Here is a 20,894-nt window from a genome sequence, read left to right on the forward strand (position 1 = left end):
CCTAGAAACACTGGAAACGGTTTTGGAAGTTCAAAGTCGACTCCAGCTTTACCTCCTGTACGGGGTCCGCCCGAAGATATTCACTGGATCAACTGTCTACAAGGCATCACCAAAAATCTTCAACAACACTTCCATCTACTTCACCACAGAAAATCCCAAGAGGCCAATCAAACTCTCCTACATAAGCTCCACCAGAGAAAAAACTATCATGTCAGCAATATCAATAGGTCTTACTCCGTTTACAAAACTTTACGGATCTTTGAACGAGACCCTAAAAGACAACACTTCAATCCAGGCGATGATGTACACTAAGCTCATCTTCTTAGAAGGCTACGTGATGGCCCACGAAGAAAGCATGAAACAGACTAAAGAACAAAAACGTTATTCTGCATCATCCCAAGATCAACTTAGAGATTTAAATTCATCAATCGCAGACTTGAGGCAACCCAAAACCTTTAGAGAGACGGGGGAACAAACCTCTCAGTTCATAAATTTGACTGTGCAAACCGCTTACAAACACTCGCAAACCCAAACCGACACTTTTCAAACGAAAACGAAAACTGCAACTTGTGTCGAAGCAGGGAGAAAAGACGTGGTGTTGGTAGTAGATGACATCATCCTCTCGGATTCAGGAAATACTTCTGCGGGCCAAAGTGCCGACCAACCCTTCCTGATCTTTAAGAAAAATAAAATAGAAAAGGACCAAAGCAAAAAGAGTGAACCACAAACTGCGAAGCAACAGGAACCTCGGTCCAAACCTAGAACGAAAGTGAGCAAAGACAAGTCCACACCAGTAAAGAGGGATATTAGTCCTCCACCGACTCAGATCGCTCCAACCACACAAAGTACTAACACGCAATCTTCCAAAACGACTGAAGACTCAATGGACCGGGATCCCTTGATGAACATCAGTCAACATCTTGATGAATGTTCTCAAACAAACCTCACGGATGAAATAGCTGATACTCAAAGAAGAACGGTAACATTTGTGGGTCACTTTCAAAGTTCAGCCGACATATCGGAAGATGAAAATACAATCCAAACTTCCCCCTTCCTTACTCTAGAAGAACGCCGCAACAAATTAAATCAAAACCTGAAGAAACCTCAAACGAACGCCAGTAACTACTCGCCTATAAACCAGAGCAAGAACCAACATCCTATAGCTCCTCCTCTTCAAACGGCGAAAGACCCTAGACAAAGTTCTACCTCACACAGAAACTGCACCGGGACGCACGCCACTCAAAAAGAGGATCAGTTGCGTGAGAAAGTAACCTCCAAGGCAAAATCTGATATAGGCTACCGAAAACCAGGGTCAAATACACCCCACTACCGATCCAAAACAGAAAAATACAGCAAGACCTCTAACTCCCTGCAGAAACAGCGGTGGGTTCTAAAACTAGAACAAATCCAGGGAAACCATGATGACGTGATTCTAAATCGAAGTTCAGTGCTAATCCTATTGAATCATGTGGCAAAGTTGAGGAAAATAAAAACAGACGACCTAAAGATCGTCGATCCGAGCCATAGGAAAGGAAGGGCGCAAACATATCTTCACGTTACATCAGCAACGGTCAAAGACTTATTAAGAAGCGAAACTAGAGAACTAATGAGGCTGGGCTACGATCTTACTGAGTCAAAAAACCACAGTGAACACCCAAGCAACACCACTCACACTTCAAGGGGGAACGAAAACCAACAAAGTACCCTGCAAGTAAACCAACCTCTCAAAGGACTCGCTGAAGAAACAGCGAGAGCTACACAGTAACAGAATCCCAGAGTAAAAAAAACGACACTACAGTGCATGCCCCTGTTCCTCCCAACTGTGAAAAATCATCCCCGAGGGGGCAAGATAAACTAAACCCAAGGTTCGGCAAAAAGGGTAAAAAAAAAATGATAGAAATACCCTTCCGACCAACATCAGCAACTTATCTCTGCAGATTCTAAGTAAAACTTTTAGCCAATCGGTTCAATCCATGCCAACGAACCAAGGCGCAAACTTGCCCAAGCCGACCGTTACGGGCCTATAGTCCTGGCTTCCCAAAGCCCTCATATCAAGGAAACCTAAATAGCAACCCAAGAACCCCGACCACAACTACAAAGAACAGCAGCAACCAGACACCGTCAGACACACAATCCGTCTTTGTTCTTGGAACACCAGGGGTTTTCTACATCGGACTTCCCCAGGCGAAATTCATCTTGGAGAGTACGACATACTCTGTTTACAAGAAACGTGGCCAACTAAAACCCCAACTTTAGACGGCTATGAACTCTCCCTGGCGCCTGCCCTAAAAAGTACAAAAGGCCGTCCATCGTCTGGGCTCTTGACAGCTATTCGCATCGGCCACGGCTTAATAATGGAAAGAGTTTTAACGGCAAACCAGCATCTTCTAGCGGTGCTTCTACAATGGACCCACCAGAGTGACCTTGACAAGAAAGAACAAAGCACGCCCCTAGCCATCCTAAAGACATATTGGAACCCAGCGAAAATAGAAGCACCAGCTTTCCTCAGAGAAATGGAAATGGAAATTGACGAGATCTTAACAACGCACTCAGTGACACATATTCTAATCTGTGGAGATTTAAACGCCACATGTTCAGAGCTAAAGCCCAAAAAACCTTTGACCCTGGCGGACCTGAGAGGTAAGCAGTGGAAAGATCTTATGAAATCTAGACACTTCCAAAGCCGGGATGTGGTTTTTCCTGATCAGTCAAGTCCACCGACTTGGTCAAACGGAGTCTCTCAGTCATCAATTGACCACATATTTGTCTCACGATTGCTTTTGGATCTAATCTCGTCTTTTGAGGTGAAACAGACCATGGCCAGTGACCACAACCCTCTAATTGCATCGTGGCAAAATATCAACGATCCAGTGACCACGTTGACCTACCAGCCTGAGCTAAACTCGCAAGGAAACAGACTACGCCTCTCTGCGAAAGACATCAAAGACTTATCGAACAAGTATAACAAGGCCAAATCAAGTGAACTGGAGTTCGTGACTGATTATGGCCCTATGTTAACAACATACAAGAAACCTGGCCAAACGAGATTCCTTTCGACATCTGTGAAACACTCGTACGACACATTACTTGTGGAAAAACGACGTGTATACCGCAAAGTCATTAGAGCCTCAACCAAGATCGACACAAAGATTCTCTGTGGGTTAAGCTCAACGACCAGGAAGAAATTCTCGATCTAATAAGCAAGCTAAAAAATTCAAGGGCACCAGGACCCAAAGGCATCACAAACATCGACTTAAAGTCGCATCCAGAAGCCTGGTCGACCTTTATCAGCCAAGTTTTTCTAAGATGCTCAAAATCAAAATCAATACCTGCTTCCTGGACAACAGCTACGATTGTGCCAATATACAAGAAGGGCAACATCAACGACCCGGCCAATTACCGACCTATAGCACTGCTTGACCCAATAGGAAAGTTATTTGGATCCCTGCTAGTGGAAAGGTTCCAAAACTGGGCTTGGGAAGCTCTGTGCAACGATCCATTACAATCTGGATTTAAAATAAACCTGGGAACTGTAGCCAACATCTTTTTAATAAGCATCCTGAAAACTAAAGTGCGTGTAGGAGGACCGCGGCTACACCTGGCCTTCATTGACTTCACCCAAGCATTCGACAGAGTCGACAGGACCCTCCTATGGAGTAAACTGAAAAACTGGACCTGCCCAGAAGCCATACCAAACCCTATCAAACTGCTCCACACGAACACATCAGTACGAGTTAGACTGAACTGTCAAGGATCACTTTCCAACTCCATCATGATCCAAAGGGGAGTTAAGCAGGGGTGTCCTCTGGCCCCTGCCCTCTTTTTGGCTTATCTTGGCGATTTCCAAACATCAGAAATTTCTGTGAGATCGTTCCCTCCACAGGTGCGGAAACATACAATCAGCAGACTACTTTACGCGGACGATCTCATCCTGATTGATCAAACACCCATTGGATTACAACGCCAACTTGAAAATCTACACGAATACGTAACAGCCAACAACCTGGAAGTAAACAAAGGCAAAACAAAAATAATTACCTTGGAGAAAACAACAAAGAAAACTGAAAAACGAAAATGGTTTTTGCAATCAGCAGAGATCGAAACAGTCCCAAACTTCAAGTACCTAGGGATTATACTGGATAATACAAAAAAAGAAACATTCATGCAAGAGCACCTAAGAACAAAAACTAGGAAACTAGCCACTCAAGGAAAAACAATCGATCAAAAACTAGGTCGCTTCTCAACGATCCCAGCGATCGACTTCTATAAATCGAAGGTGGTTCCTGCCTTAACCTACGGCACAGAAGCGATGATATTGCTCCTGCATGAAATCTGGCCCAAACTTGAGGCTTACTACTGGCGAACAGTCCTCGGTCTGCCAGCTTCTACACCAGTAGCTTCTATTCGCAGAGAACTGAGTCTTTTGTCGCTACAAGGGATCCTGAACTGCAATTCCTTAAGACTTTACAGGAAAATCCTACTCCCTGAAAGCCCATTGCTATACAAAATCAATAAAACAGAACTGGCAGTTGAATCAAACAAACTCGTACAAACCTGGAAGTCGTATGTCTCCTCGCTCCTGAAGGATATCGAGTGCGATGAAGACGATTTGATTCAAAATCCGGCAAAAATTTTGAAAAAAACAGAGAGTTAGACTGGATAACGACACTCGCAAAAGCTTCAGAAAACAAGTTAACGCAAAATCTGCCCCCAAACACTAAGAAATTAAACGAACTGCAGGGATATCGCAAACAATTTCCTAACAGAAAAGCAAGAAATTACCTTTTAAGAGCGAGACTAAACGTGCTACCTACAAACGAAATTAAAACCATCAGAGGCCTGTCCAACTCCTCACATTGTAGACTATGCCGCAAGTTCAACGAAACGCCATCTGCTTCTGGGCTGTCCTGAAACAAAACAACTCAGGACGGCTTATATGCAGCATTTTTCTTCGGACCCCACCTTGGAAAGTGAATCTTGTTGGTGGTCAAGAATGATCAGCGGAGACAAACCAACTTGGCTTATGGCCACATCTCAACTTGTGCAGCAAATTATGGCTAAACTGGACACCTTGGCACCTTCTGAATCGACCTCTGCAGACCGAGATCCCTCGCCGACTCTTCTACTACCCGAGACTCTAGGCGACTCGACACCTTGACCTCCCAGTGCAAGTTTAAATTGGCCTAAAAAGGCTGAAAACTCCAGCTGTTCCACTTCTACAAAACGAGAAACGGACTTTGAAAAGTTCTTTGTAAAAATCAATTTTCCTTTTGATTCATACAAATAAAAAAATTCTGATAAATTCACCACAAATGAAAAGAGACTAGTCTCGCCTGGTTTGTCCATATGTCTAGTCTCCACTAGTGCCCCAGTGTCTGTCCTCAGTGGGGCTGCAAAAGGCCAGTTTGTCTGTCTGGTCTTATATTATTGCCATAGGTTCCACTACAGGGGTTGTGGTTGGTTCCAGCCCCGTCCTCTGCTCCGTGTCAATCTGGGTGACTGGTTTTGCCACTTGATGCCCTCTGCTCTTGTTGTTTGCTTTTCCTTGGCCCCGATGAAAAAAAGGGCCCTGGTTTCTGTTTCCGCTGCGGTTATTCGGATCTTGAAAACAGACATTCCTGTTTGTTTGATTGCTAGTAGAGGGATTCATACTGGAGGTACTTGATCCACTGTCATCGGAACTGGCCCTAGAAAAGGTCCAGTTGTTTGGTTTCAGGCATGACCTAGGGCCTTGTTTTTTGATGATGATGCCATTGAGCCATTGTTGGTCCCATTGTTCGTATTTTGTTCTTCATAAAGGTATTGGTGGTATACTCTCTCGAGTGAATATTGCAAGGTCCTTTTTCAGTTTACTAATCTTTTTATTCAGATTAAAATCTGTGAAGTCCTTTATCGAAGCCTCTAGATCGTCCAGGCTCTTTTTGTAGTTAGCTAAGACTGCAGCAGTTTGTAATGAGTCTTGTTTGGCTTCAATTTCTCTCATTAGTTTTTCAGAGACCGTTTTGGCAGTAATTATTATTAATAATAATAGCCAGTCTCTGGTAAATTTATTTGCAATATAACTCCAGTCCTTCCGGAACTGGAGTTCATCTAGAAAGATTTGTGGTTCTATCCTAATAATGAGGCCCATTGGTGCTGCATGTGCTCTTAGGTATTCCATCATCATAGCCCCGTGTAATTTAGTTCTTATGAGTAGTTTTTTCTGAATTTCCAATTCATTCCATTCATCTGGATTCTTACCAGTTGCTTGCTGGCCATTTGTACCTAGTATGGAGGGGATATCTAGTATGCCCTCTACTAAGTCTTCTGCATATGCTAGGTAAATTGTTTCCGTCATGTTCCGATGTCTCGGAAATGAATCAGGTGTATCAGATTGTGTAATACAAGTAAGGAGTCATAAAAAAACCTGATATATGCACTGCCCATAAAAAGTGTACAATGGTAGCTCTAGTCCACACCTGTAGCTGTAAGAAGGACAGAAAACCCACCCGGGGACTATTAATGGGTGGTGGACCTGACGGTATATCCTAACGTTTTTCACACAATATAACGACAGGTTTGTAGTTATATTCATGTACCTTTTTAATGTTGCCCTGTGTGCAGTTTTTAGGTAACCCACTCACAGCACCCTGTTGCAATGCCCGGCTCATGGGTCTGTCCACTGGAGCATCCTATGCTAGGCTGTCATTGTTGCATGTACATGTGTGGGGAGTGGGGATGACAGCAGTCCCTGGAATCTAACCTGCAGGTCATTCCAGCGTTTGTGACAGTCTTCGCCATACCTTCTCGCTGGTCATGTGCCAGATGGCCGTCTGGCGCTGGGCCAATGTTTTTCGATGCCAGGACCCATAGAGCTCACTGTGGTGTGCTACCACCTCATCAGCGAGCACCAGCTGCTCCCTTCAGTGAATTTGGGTTTGTGGATTCGATCTTGGGCAGCCTTGCCCCTGACCCGCTCCTGCGACATTCTGTCTGGTTTGCTGGTCTGGATGACTATAGGAAGCTCTGATATTTAATGGATTGTGATTTTTAAGATTGGCTGCCACAGTACTTCTCGTTTCGGCAGTGACACGTTTCCCGTCGGCACAAAACACGCGATAGCGCTATTTGCAAATGGTTTTTCGGTGGCAGCCCGTGTTCGCGCTATTTCCGCTAGGCTCAAACAGCGCTACCACCGGAGCATGATGCCCGTGTCCACAATGTTGCGATGTAGTGCTATTTGTGCCACGGGTCACAGCAGTAATGCTATTTCCACTCGGCAGACATAGCGCCCGCTTACCATCCAACTCCTGATGAGGCCCAATATACACTGTGCGGTCAGACCGGACAGTGTATATTGAAGGAGCAAATGACTAGAATAAAAAGTGGGTGAAGGGGCAAGTAGTGCTCAAAGCAGAGGGACTTGTGGGGTATAAAATGATGTCATATGGGCTTCATATGTTAGTAGATTGACAAGGTTTTCAGCAACATGATCAACCTGTTAAGGCACAGAAACCCAGTCGATCTTCATTCGGTTTCAGAGGCAAAGGAAGTGTACCTGTGAGTCAGAATGTAAATTGCAACAGAACTCTTGTCATGCCAGCTTTACATGATGGGACCACCACATTAATGGACGTATTCTAGCAGTGTGGGAGCAAAGCTTATTTCCATCTGCCAGCATCGTGGAATGGAGTATGCTCCCTTGTGATACTTCATGCACCTGTACTCCTCATTCCGGAGAAACACCTTTCAATCTCAAATGGACACCCCCATTTCCCTACAGTGCCCCCAGTTGTGCAAGAAAAGAGGAGCCCATTGCCATTACCCCGCAAGATGAGGTCGAACTACTTTAGCAAAGAATCAGAAGATGCCCTAGAGAAGATACCGACGCAGTATAGATTGAACAGATTTGTATATCGTGCCTAGCCTCTGGAGTACAAACAGCCACACATGCTAAGTGGCTTCAGGTTGTCAGATGGAATGTGGTTCAATTGGTGAATGCTGTTCTTGAAGAACTCAAGAGCCTTGCGGATTATGACACTATAGAAATTGCCTGGTATTGGATCTCCTCAAAGCAATGGAGGGTGGGGTTTGCAAGAAGATAGGGGCAACCTGCTGAACCCATGTACTCCCAAACGACAAAGATAACGGCTCATCATGTATACCCATCAAAGCCCTCCAAAATTTGCAGGCAGAAATGAGTGTTACGCTCACCTGGTTTCTGCGGGAGCACGGATGCCGCCCTCCCAGGGATGTGGGTGGTCTTGGAATCCTCCCTCTGTGCTTCTAGCGATGCCGAGAATGTGCTTCTTAAGGGCCACACCTGCGTGGGATATTGAACGCGAGTATGCTAGCTTAGGGTCCTTGCTCCCCCTTACCGTTCTACCCGTGGTGTGGATTCTGTTGCCCTGCTGCGAGGAGCTCACCTGGTGTATTGGGTGTGTGTGTGTGCTCTCTGTCCTGCTATGTCGAGCAGGGGCGCTTGATGGATGAGGACCAAGTTCCTGCACTGGTCCTGCGTGATAGGAGACTTTGACTGCAAAGGGCCGAGTTTTTTTCACTGGTCTTTGGGTAAGTAGCAATATTTTATTCTAGATGTGGTCTCCTGTATAGTCCTGCTACTGATTAGCTTTCTTGTAACAATGTTCATTCTGTTTTATGTTGCCCGCTCATATCATACCCCATTCTTGCAGGAGAGGTGATGCGGATCCGTGGAGATGCTGAGGCGACCGCTGGAGCGGCGAAGGAGAACGGGATCCGACACCGCTGGTGGATGGTAAATTGTCTCGCTGGGCAGCGTGCGTGCTGAAGATGCAGCGCAGTCTTCTCTGAAATGTCCTAACCTTGTCTTGTTCTTCTCTTGCAGCAGTCGCTCGTAGCGGTCGAAGATGCCAGGAAAAGGATCACTGCGGAGTGAAGCCAGAAATTAATGATGCAGATTCCGAAGGCGAGTAGCAGCAATAGGACCGTAGCAGAAGTAAGTCAGGAGAAGGATCGCCGGATGAAAGGCGAGTGTCAGAAGGTTCACGCGGTGGTGAGCATCTCGTTGCATCAGAGTGCAAAGTAACGCAAAGCTTGAGCCTCGTGAACAGAGCAGCTTACATAGCTGGGCTTCTGGGCCCCGGTCATCATCCTTGCCTACCTGCCACACCTAGCCAGGCCTAGTAGCCTGCACGTGGGGCTGGCCCATGGATAACCGGGCCCAAATGGAAATAAAGTAGTCCCTTTTATTTCTGCATAAGAGCCTGGTGCCAGAGGGCTGGGCCCCCAGTGTATATTTGCCCTTAAAGGGCTTACATGACCCAATTTAGGGTAATAACTCACGGTACCCACTACCTGTGGGTGCGGCACCTGTGTCCTTGGGCCAGTGGTCGTGACATGAGGTAGAAAGAGGAGTCACCATGAAGCAGATTAGTTGGCCGAAATATTTTTATGGATACCAAACTGGCCAATCAACCTATGCTTCTAATATGGATTTGCTGTCTGTACCTAGTAATACTGGTTTGCTGTGTGCCCCGGGAAAGGAGTACTTACAGTAAGAACAAGAGATGCCAGTTCTCTTTGTAAAAATGAACACACCCAGACAGAGGAAGTTGAGATAAAAGCCAAACCTAATGTGGTACCCATCGACCACCCTATAGGACCCACAGGTAGTGTTGGTCTCCAACACCAGATCCAGACAATTATATACAATGTTACGTCGATCCCACAGCAGATGGTGATTGCAGTTTTCTAGGATGCTGCCCATTGGATTATGCAAAAGGGGGGGGGGGGGGAGATTTATGAGAAGTATGCAAAATATGGGTGCCAAAAAGCATATATGATTGGGCCAGAGACCAAGAGTTGGACATGAAACCAAAGGTTGTTACTAAAGTAACCAAAAGGTGGGAATGTATAGATGCAGATCCAACACCCCAAACGTGAGAAGTACACATTGAGAAAGCCCCTATATTAGGAGGCCGGGACCATGTAAGAGGCCAGTCATTAAACACTATGCAGAACATTTAGGCCCCAAGTGAAGGCACCTGAGGGAAGGAAATACCTCCGAGAGTATTCAATGACGAGATATAGGGGAGAACCTCGAAGCATTTAACACAGTAGAAGTGCAAAGCAATACAAAACACAACAGAGAAGACCAGTATGTAGCAATACGTTAGAAGTAGGATATACTCATAGGTGAAGGGAGTGGCATGTTGCACTCCCTGTAGAAGACCAGATGGTCATGGAAATGAATATAAACATTGGTTATTTAGCATGTGATGAATTCCAGGTTATTGTCACTGCTCCCACGTGGGAAGCCCCTTTTCATTAGGCCAGGGAAATGAGGCTGCTACCCAATAGTCACCCTTAGGATGGTACTCAACGGGTGGATCTCATGGGGAGGGAAACCCTCTTTGGGACCAGTGACGGCTATCCTGGGAGAACATAGTATGCACCCCCTCCATCTCTGTCCCCTCATTCCTCTCATCCCACTCCACCATCTATAGTTCCCCACAAGTCTATATATTATTGTAGAGTTGGTGACCCCCATCTACTCAAAGCACACTGGATGAGCAAGAGTAAGAACTACCCTGAAGGAGTGCTTTTTACAACTTAGATGAAGATTGGGCAAGGAGGAAAAAGCCCACAGTGGAACCAACATAGCGCTGCAGTTAATCGGAGTCAAAGCAAAACATGAAAAAGGAAGAAGGACTGTATGCCGAGGCAGATCCTCCATGGAGGAACTGAGAGCTGGCTGGAAGCTTGCTGCAGATGACAGGGGATGCTGAAGGAGCCTAGTTGAAAACAGAGTGTTCAGTTCTGTCCTCGCTGGAGAATCGGAGGTCCGGGAGCCGGACCACATGGTCGGAGCAAGAGATGCGAGCCGAGAGGGACCAGACTTGGAAACACAGCGAGGAGACGCTGAGAGTGAAGGAAGATGCATGGAAGCCCACAGCAAGCAGAGGCGGTCCCGCAAAGTCACCCGAACAAGCCGGTAACGCCACAAAAGTAGCAGGTGGCAGGTACTACAAAGAACGAAGGAGGCAGTTCAGCAGAGTCGAGGAACTTCTTCAGCGGACACATGAGAAACCGTGCCTGGCAGGTTAGTGAACAAGCTTGAGACAGCAGTCTGGGACCCATAAGTAACTGGGGAAGCCCCACAAGAACAGTACAGAAGGGTCAAGCACCCATTGCAGTTTAAAGAAGCACACAAACAAGCGGATGAGGCCCACAGCAAGCCGTGCGTGCCCCAGGAAAGCATAAAGGGGTTGGGGACCCACATGAAAATATACAGAGCAAGTCTGGAAGATCCAAAGATATCCCAGAGGGGTCTGGGACCCGTGCAACTGACAGACCAGAAGACCGGAATATCAGAAGCACACACAGGAAAATGGTTTGCGGACTCATTATTGAAGGACAATATACATTCTGCAACGAAAGGAGCTACGATCAAGTCTGTCAGGATAGTAAACCAAACTTGATGCTACACTTGTGAACTTTGCTTGTTGGTGATTTGTTTTGTGATACACAGGTGAAGAGAAAAAGAACCACAGTCCAGTCCGGAAGGATAGTGAACCAGACTTAATAAGATATTTGTGAAGTGAAGGAAGACGAGGGAAGGGACTCCCCAAACCCCACCGCTCGATACTTGGGAATAGTTTGTTCTTGCCAAGAATTGAACATTAAGAATTGAACAGTTTAGGTGAGGTCCAGAACAAGAGAAACCTCTTTCTGGATCAATAAGGCCCCACTTTTTCTTAGTTAATTTAGTGTGTAAGGGACAGAAATAGGTTGGTACACAGGACGGTGGACATTTTACATTTTCGGACATTCTGACATAGCCCTTAGTCTTTTTGTTGATGCGGGGAAACCCTTCTAAGAAATAGGGCCAAATAGGTTTTTCCTTTATATTATCTTTAATAACAGTTTTTGCCACAGCTATGCCACCTCTGTTTCAGACTCATACTTCTGCATCCTTACAAACACAAAAAGGGAATCTCATGCTGATAGATCGTACTAGAAGCTGAAGCTTGTGTCCATGCTAAATGAAACACATTTAGGAAAAGCAGCTTGTGTGGTAGAACGAATACTAGGTCAGGCCCTCAAATATTAGTTTTGTGAAAACACACTTCATTTTCGGCTTGTCACAGACGCTGCAAGAGATAAAGTCAGAGCCTGCCAATACAGGTGGGTAGATAGGGCTATTAAGTACCTAGGGGTAAAGTTGACCAAAACTGTACATGACCTCTATCAGGCTAACTATCCGCCCCTATTAGAGAAACTTAAAACAAGATTGATTGATTGATTGATTGATTGATTGATTGGGGTCCACTGGCAATATCCTGGCTAGGGCGAATCAACGTACTAAAGATGGTGGTCCTGCCACAAATCCTCTACCACTTTACATCCCTCCCGGTCCACGTACTACCCCGGTTCTTTAAGGATCTCCAAAAAGCAACAGACAGGTTTATCTGGAATAACAAACCCCCACGAATAGCGGCCAGAGTAATAAAAGGACCTGTAGCATTTGGGGAACTGGGAGCACCAGAGTTTAGGACATACTTCGCTGCCCAGGTACGGGTAATTAGGAACCGGCAGGTCAACACCCACTTTTGACCCACTGACTGAGGTAATATTCCTGGCTTAACTGGGATGCATGAATGTACACTGTGCTCATTGGCTGGAATCATGACAGTATACAAAAAGTCAACTGATGTGGCAATGTTGAGACTTGGGTTAGTTTCGTCCTGCAACACCATCTAAATCGGTCCCCGGCGCTTTGTACAATAAACTTGCTTTATGTATAACTGTGTACTCACTTAAGTGGTGGGCCTGTTTCCAATGAGGCATACTGCAACAGGAAGCAGTTCCAATCCATGAATGCGCTGGTTAGGTGCGACGCTGCCATGGCAAGAACACACTACTGCACCCACTTCCCTGGATCCACTTGCAATGACATGGTCCACCGTAAGCACACCCTGCCTGTGTAAATTGACAGCCACAGAGGACAACGGACATGGATGCTGGATGAGTAAAAGTGCTATCACGCAATACAATCTCACAGCACCAGGTGAATGCCACGTGAAGGCGGAGAGGATGGAACAACAGTACTACTGATCAATTAATGTACTGTCAAGGCCCCGTACATGCATGACATGCCCTCAAAAAGAAGAAGATGACAACCACCTACCCACAGGACTAGGCCCAGCAGGAATGTGCAGTAGCATGATAGCAATGCATAATGCCCCCACAAGTAACTCCTGCACAAACAGATGACTACAGGAACCACAATGCAAAGGGCACACACACCTACACAGCCAGTGTAACAGTTCATCAATGCACAATGACAATGCAACATTGCCAGACACCGACGGCATGTACACTGCAAACCATGCAAATCAATTGTGGCAGGAATGAACAAACCACAAACATGCACAAGAACAACAAATATCCCAGCAGGGCACTACTTGACTGGACACCACAGGCCCTACACAGGCAACATTCACACTCGATTTCCCATTAAAGGCCATGTTTGGCCCAACTTGCTTGTGAGTTATGCATGTCATATAGAGATACACTGTGTACACATGTGCCGGCATAGTATTTCACACAGAATTGAATTACTGGAAATGAAACCCATGTTGGACAAATACAACATAACTGCATCAAGAGGGCGTCCTTCAACAAGACATGTAACATGATCTGTACCCTCAATTCACTGTGACTGACATATGTGTCCTATATGCTTTCATGGGACTCTAGTTACCCCAGCTCCCATGGCTAATGACACCTGCGGACAATCCACATTTGCCACAGGAGGTGGCCTACAAAGAGGCACACGTCTGGACCAAGGCACGTTTCCGGTGCTTGGACTGTACTGGAGGGGCACAGATGTAGAGGCCAGAGGAGGTTGCCCAGATATTTGTTGCTTGTGCCATGGTGCTCAACATCTGTCTCAGGCGAAATGTCCCCCTGCTCCTTATCTGGACATGACACCCACAGCAGACAATGATGTACTGTATGCAGATGCAGTGCTGCCGCACACCGAGTGGGAGGAAAGCATGAACGGACGTCTGCTGGGCAAGAACAAATTCAACATTTTTCCTAGACACATTACTTTTCCCAAACATCATATTTTAGGAGATACAAATATTTTGACCAAATCACATGAACACAAAAAGTATTGTCCTTGCATTGCTTCTAGTGAAAGTAGTTTTTAATGATCAACTATGATAAGCAGCCATCCCCAACAGCCATTGCCATCCACCTCCCCAATTCCGAACAGCCCTTACCACTCACTTCCCCAATTCACAACAGCCTTTGCACTCACCTCCCCAATCCCCAACAGCCCTTGCCACAGACCTTTGTGCCCAGTGAAATAGTGTCATGTCATTTCATGTCACTTTCGTGGCCTCTTGCCCTTGCCAGCCTGTTCAGGCACTGTATTTTATTTAACTAATTTGTAAAGCGCAATACGAGGCCCTGAGGCATAGGGGTGCTTAGAAAGGACAAAACACAAGCAACAATAAAAAGGCTGCAAACCAAGGGTGAAAAGAAATCAGATAACAGGGGTGATTAAGAAAACAAATTGGTTTTCAACCCTCGCTTGAAAACAGCTAGTGAGGTACATTTTCTCAGGTCGGGTGGCAGAGAAATCCAGATTTTGGAGGCTGTATGCGGAAAAGATCCTTGAGCCACGCAGGAGAGTCTAGCCTGTGGTATTTCCAGAAGGCAGACATTAGACCGCAAGGCTCTACGGGCTGGAAGCCACATGATGCACTTTGACAGATACCTAGGCCCCCCGCCTGTATAGACATATGTGTGTGATGCAGTGTACATGGAAGGAGATCCTACTACTTACAGGGAGCCAGTGTAGAGCTCTTCTGGCTGCGGACCCAGGGTCAGATCTACGCAGCCCATCCACAATGCGAACAGCATTGTTTTGGATGACCTGCAGGCGGCCGAGTTCGCCCTTGGCAATGCCCAGCAGCAGGCTAGAACAATAATACATGTTTGCCCCACGATAGCACGAGCAATAGTAGCACAGTTGTTGGTATTCAGAAAGAGATGGAGCTGGGCCACAAGTTTCAATTGGTACGAACTACTGGAAACCAAGCGGTTAACTTGGGCTTTCATCGAGAGCTCTTGATCCAGGGTGGCTCCTATGGTCTTACACCTTCGATTGGGTGCTGATGGTACAACCCGCAATGTTGAAGTGCTGGTATTCTGAGCTTAGCTTCCGTAATTGTGGAGTAGTGCCCATACCCATGAGCTCTGTTTTGGAGTCATTAAGTGCAAGCTTATTCGCCAGCATCCAGGTTTGGATCAGGCCGTAAATAGAGTTCAGGGTAATGGAGTCAGCGGTGTAATCCCCGGAAAGGGGAACCAAGCATTTCGTGTCGCCTGCGTAGTTGGCACACATTACGGGCCAATTTGCGCAATGAGCGCTGCCTTGGGGACTCAGGCAATGTCCAGGTGTGTGCGGGTGACAGAGGTAGAAGGCTCAGATTCCCGGCCCCGGTTGTGTTGAATCGTGAGGAGCATGCTTGCATGCACGGATTCAGCAAAGGCCAACCCTTCCCAACCCTTCCCACGTGTGCTCCCTCATTCTCTGCCCCACAGATACGATGGCAACAGTCACCATGGACAGCTGCTGGCACTGGCTATCCAAGGACCTGGCAATCCTCCTTGACAATCCCTGGACACTGTCCCTGAAGGTGCTGCACCTGCAGCTATGCAAGATTCTCTATAGTAACCTGGCATTGCTCCATGGTGTTCAGCCTTGCTCAGACTGTAGCCAGTGAGTGCTATGGCACAGGCTGTGGACTCTGTAGAGAGCCAGGGCTGAAGCAGATCAACCTGAAGCCTGTCGAACCTTCCTCATCTTCTTGAGTGCCATCAGTCCCTGTGTCTGGCTCAGCCCGATGCTGGTAATGGCTGTCTTCCCCTCAGGTGATGAGGCAGTGTCAGGGGGCAGATGGGTGCAGGTGTGAGAGTGGCACTATGTTGTTGCTCATTGGGGATCTCCACAGGGGCCGGCTGTGTTGTGGCGGTCTCAGCTTCTGGGGGTGCTGCACCTCCTGTGCCATCTGCAGAGCTGGCGGAGGGGCCTGTGGGGACAGTGGCTATCTCCACACTTTGCACAGCTGTCTTGGGGCTAGTTATATGTGGCCTTGGTGCCTCCCTCCTGCTCTTCCCCCCGCTGCTCTCATGGCTAGACTGTGCAGGGGTGGAGGTAGATGCGATGGCCAGTGGAGGGAGTCTCCTGGGCAGTGGTGGCCCCCACCTCTTCAGCCTGAATCGACTGTGAACCTGTTGTGTGGATAATGACATGCCGTCACAGTCTTCAGCCATATTACAATGTGGTCTAGCAAGACACTCATGTAACATGAAGTATGGTCATCCGACACACATCTTGTATGATGGGCACGGTCGGTTTCAGGCCTATGAGTACAGCTAATCCAAGGTGTCTGCTGAGCGTGTACAAGGCACATGCATGGGCACATTGCCCGTTGGCCTGCAATATGGCCTGTTGTGGTGGTGGTGCAGGGGGTTCACTTTGCAACTTGGACTTTCACAGCACACATAGGTGCTTCTCATGGTTCATGGCTTCACATGCACATTTTCCCTAAGGTTGCACGTGCATTACAACTGTAGCCACCTTCCCTTGCTCATGCATGTAGTCTCTGTGCCATTGCACAGATTGCCATGAGGATGCCCATTTCTTTGACCATTGTGCTCATCTATGCCGGGGAACACATGCTTTTGCCCAGTGCATTCACTTGGAAGTGGGAACTGAAAGAGTCGCCAGCATCTCCTTGGATGCTTGCTCCGCCTTTGGCACTGCCGCCCCTTTTATCCCTTCCATGTGTATGATTGAGCTGGCCTTTTACTCCCATGGATTTAGGGCGAGTGTTTCCACCATGCTACCTCGGGTGGTGGTTTCTCACGCTTGTGCTTGGTGATGAGGCTGAGGACGCTGACCTTCAGGTCATTCCGCCTCTTGCGGCAGTCTTCACTGTCCCATGGGGCAATGCACACTGCCACAATCTTGTCCTGTATGCACACCCAGATAGTAGCCTTCCTCTGGCCAGAGGTCTGACGCTGTCTGCTTCCATACAGCTCATATGCATATGTGACAAACTCATCCACCAGCCACTGCAGTTCACCCTCACCAAATTTGTGCTTCCGCAGCCTCATCTCTGGCACCATCGCTTTACCCTTTTCCTGGGACATGTTCCTACAAACTCTTGTCTTCGGATGGCAACAGGAAATTGAGATTTGGGGTGGATTGGATTTTAAAAGATGGCCGCCAGCAGGCTTCCCGTTTCGGCAATTACGCTATTTCCACTGGCGGTAATTCCGCTGGCTGAATTATCGCTGAGTGTTGCGGCAGCAACAGCAATTCCAATTTGGGTGGAATAAGCATCCGGAACTCATTTACAGCGGTAGCTCTGCCTGCCGGAATTACTGTTAACACCAATGGTGTGTGCTTGCTCCTAACAACTTAATACAGCGGTAATTCCGCTGTACACCACGGCGGTAACAGTAATTCTGTGGTGAAAATACCACTGTATTACCGCCCAACTCATAATGAGGCCTATTATCTGCCTGGAACAAGGGAGGGGAACAAATATTCCTGTTACGGGATGGCCTGTTCTCTAAGGGGAGGAGGTTCACCTCCAGAGGGATTCTGATTTCCCTGTCCGCTAGGCGATGTTAGGTAAAGCGGGTTCATCACCCTAGTCCCAAAGGGGGTAGCTCCCCTATGGAAAGGGGGAACACATTCCCTGGATTCATCACAATAGTATACCTCGCAAGAAGACCCAACTAGCTTTTTTTGTGAATTTTCAAAGGATCGTAGAGCAAACGTTATGGCTCCAGGAAAGGTCGGGACCGGTACATCACTTCCCTCCTGACTTGCAGCAGAGAGTACACCAAACAGCCAATCCCTCTAGATATATCCCTTATATGGACATAAAAAAGCTGTGTTAGAAAGGCTGGGGTCCAATGATGAAACCTGCAGACCGCTCTTCTGTGAAACACACCTGAGATAAGGGGAGAAACCCCAACAGCTTTATTATTGATTCAAGGATATGGGCGACAAATGGCTGTAGACCTCGACCACCATCATCCAAGCCATTGTGGGGAAGGTCATCCTAGAGCACTTTCTGGATGTGCAGTTCCAACAAAGCTAAATGTAGCGTACATTTAATTGTTTACAGTGTAGCCAGCCTTTACGGGTGACAATGTCATATACTATATTTCAGTGGTTACTGCCATTTCAAGACAACGTTTATTTCAACTCCATGGACATAGAAAAACTACAGGCACCATTCTAAAAATCATGAAAGGCAGACAAAACATCAAAAATGCATTCATGAAATACAACGGACTGCAATAAAATAGAATGCATTATGAGACAGGGTGCACAGCTTCAAACAAGTTGCATGACAGGGTGATCAATCCGTTTGATGGTAAGGACTCGGGCAAATTCAGGTAAATAGTAATAACTGGGTCAGTAAAATGTAGTCCGATGAGCGATCAAGAGCCAGCCTTAAAAGCACATTGGTTAAGATTCCGATTCGTCCTCCAGCTTGGCCACAAATACTGAGCAGTTTCATATACTACAGAATTTGTGTCTGCATACATCTGCATCGCTACACTGTCACCTTAAATAGTACAAGAAGAACCTTCTGTATAGCCAAATAGCAAATTGTAAAGCCAATAAAGAGGGCATAGTTGTTCCTCATGCTGCAGTATCGCAACTGCAAACACCCGCCTGAATCTTTCAATTCTTCCTTGCTGTATAACCTCCCAGGTGTAAAAATCCCCAATCTAAATTTCTGTTACATGTGGGGCCGATCTGAGCGTGTGATAAAAAGTGTCGAAATGCGACACTCTACCCTCCAGTTTCCAGCACCACCATTCTGAAGCGGGTGGAAGTATTGGAGGGGAGATGTGCTTTCCAGCAACAAAAGCTGCTAAAAACAATCGTTGTGGGGGAAACGTGCTCCAGTGGCATTAAGACTGGCACTTTTCTAACTTAAGTAAGTTTTCTTAAACTTTCATTAAACTAGAAAACGTGTTGCTACAGTCTATGACATGCTACATTTATAAAGGGAAAAAGTGTGCAGTAGACTTTAAAGGCACTCACAGGTGCCTTATTTTAACTCTTTTTTTGTTGCTGTGCTAAACCAGTGCTGCTGGAAGGAGAATTCCCTCCATGTGGCTGCCCTGCATTCCTTATGGTTGCTAGGGCTGTTGTGAAGCCATAAATCAGGCACACGCAAAAGCTGAGGCTTTCATGTCCCTGCACCACATTCTTTCTTTATCAGAATATGGTGTTTGTAAGTAACTTGTTTCTTGATGCCCACGCTCCGGCCTTTGCATTTTTCTGCAACCTCTTCTTTGCCTCTGGATCGTTCCCCTCCCCTCTGAAGCACTCCATTGTACATCCTCTCCTCAAGAAACCCACAGCTGATCAGTCTTGCCTGGCAAACTATCACCCAATTTCTATTACTCCCTTTTTGGGTAAACTCCTGGAAAAGTTGGCCATCTCTCAGTTTAACCTTTATTTTGATTCTGTTGGCTTTCTTCATGAACACCAATCTGGCTTCAGAGCTGCCAGAAGCACGGAAACTGCTCTCCTGAACCTCCGTGAAGATCTGCTCTCCAACCTTGACTCAAACATTCCTTCTGTCCTTATCCTACTCGATCTCTCCTCTGCTTTCGACACGGTCAATCATACCACTCTGCTCAATCATCTCTGTGACAACCTGGGTATCACCAATCAGGCTCTGGCCTGGTTGACCTCTTTCCTCTCTGATTGACTCTCCCAGGTACAACTTGGGTCCCTCCTATCATCTATCTCCCTCTCTACCTGTGGTGTTCCCCAGGGGTCTAACCCCTCGCCCTGGCTTTTCAACCAATACCTGGGAACTCTCGCCAACTGCATTTCCATTTTCTGCTCAAATTTCCAGTGCTATGCTGATGACAACTCATTTTCAGGCTTCCCTCAGCCACCTCCTCTCCTTCCCTCATCTCAGATTGCCTAATCGCCATTAACAATTGGTGTGCCGCCAATGATCTTTGTCTAAATGCCAACAAGCCTCAGATCCTCCTCATCGGTACACATTCACCATCCTTTCCCCCTCACTATCTGGCCGGCTTCCCTTGGCCCTCCTCCTACCTGCGAGGCTAAGAACCCCAGGGTCATATTTGACTCCACACTTTCCTTCTCCGCACACATCTCTGACGTCTCTAAAAAGTCAAACTTCTTACTTCACCTTCTCAGAGGTACTCTGCCTTTCCTCTCCTTCCCCCAGAAGCTCACTGTCTCCCAAGCTCTGGTTCTCTCTAGGTTGGACTACTGTAACAGCCTCATTCTAACTCTACCTGCCTCCACTCTCTGCCCTTTACAACTAATCCAGAACAGGACTGCAAGACTTGCCCTTGGCCTCAAGCCCTGGGATTGTATCTCTCCCACTCTGAAATCCCGTAATTGGCTCCCAGTGGATGCAAGGATTAAATTTAAAACCCTCTGCATTGTCCACAAGGCTTTCTGGGGCCTGGGTCCAAAATAGCATCAACTATCCCTCCGTAAATACCTCCCCACTCAAGCCCTTCGCTCCTCTACTTCTAACTCCCTCAGGGTCAGTCGTTTTTCAAAGAAACGAGCTGGGGGTAGATCTCTGTATTCGGCTGGGGCCTCCCTTTGGAACAGCCTCCCTGCCACCTTGAGTAGAACCATCCTGGATCCGGAAGCATCTCAAGACCTTCCTCTTCGCTTCTGCCTTTGTCTCTCTTCTCCCTTGCTGATCTATTTTCTCCCTCAGGCACCGTGCACCTGGCCACCCTCTGACCTTCGGGCCCAGGTACCTGCTCACCTTGCCACCCTCCTGCACTGCCTACTGGCCACCCCTTTCACTTGG

General features: G+C 47.0%; 1 protein-coding gene across 1 annotated transcript in view; it reads right to left on the minus strand.

Moving 5' to 3' along the window:
* KIF27 (kinesin family member 27) overlaps positions 1-20,894 on the minus strand; it is a 1,764,776-nt gene that overhangs the window by 1,695,706 nt on the left and 48,176 nt on the right. The gene's annotated exons all lie outside the window — the stretch shown is intronic.

The sequence above is a fragment of the Ambystoma mexicanum genome, chromosome 6p (assembly GCF_040938575.1).
Source record: "Ambystoma mexicanum isolate Mex_15411 chromosome 6p, UKY_AmexF1_1, whole genome shotgun sequence".
NCBI lineage: Eukaryota > Metazoa > Chordata > Amphibia > Caudata > Ambystomatidae > Ambystoma > Ambystoma mexicanum.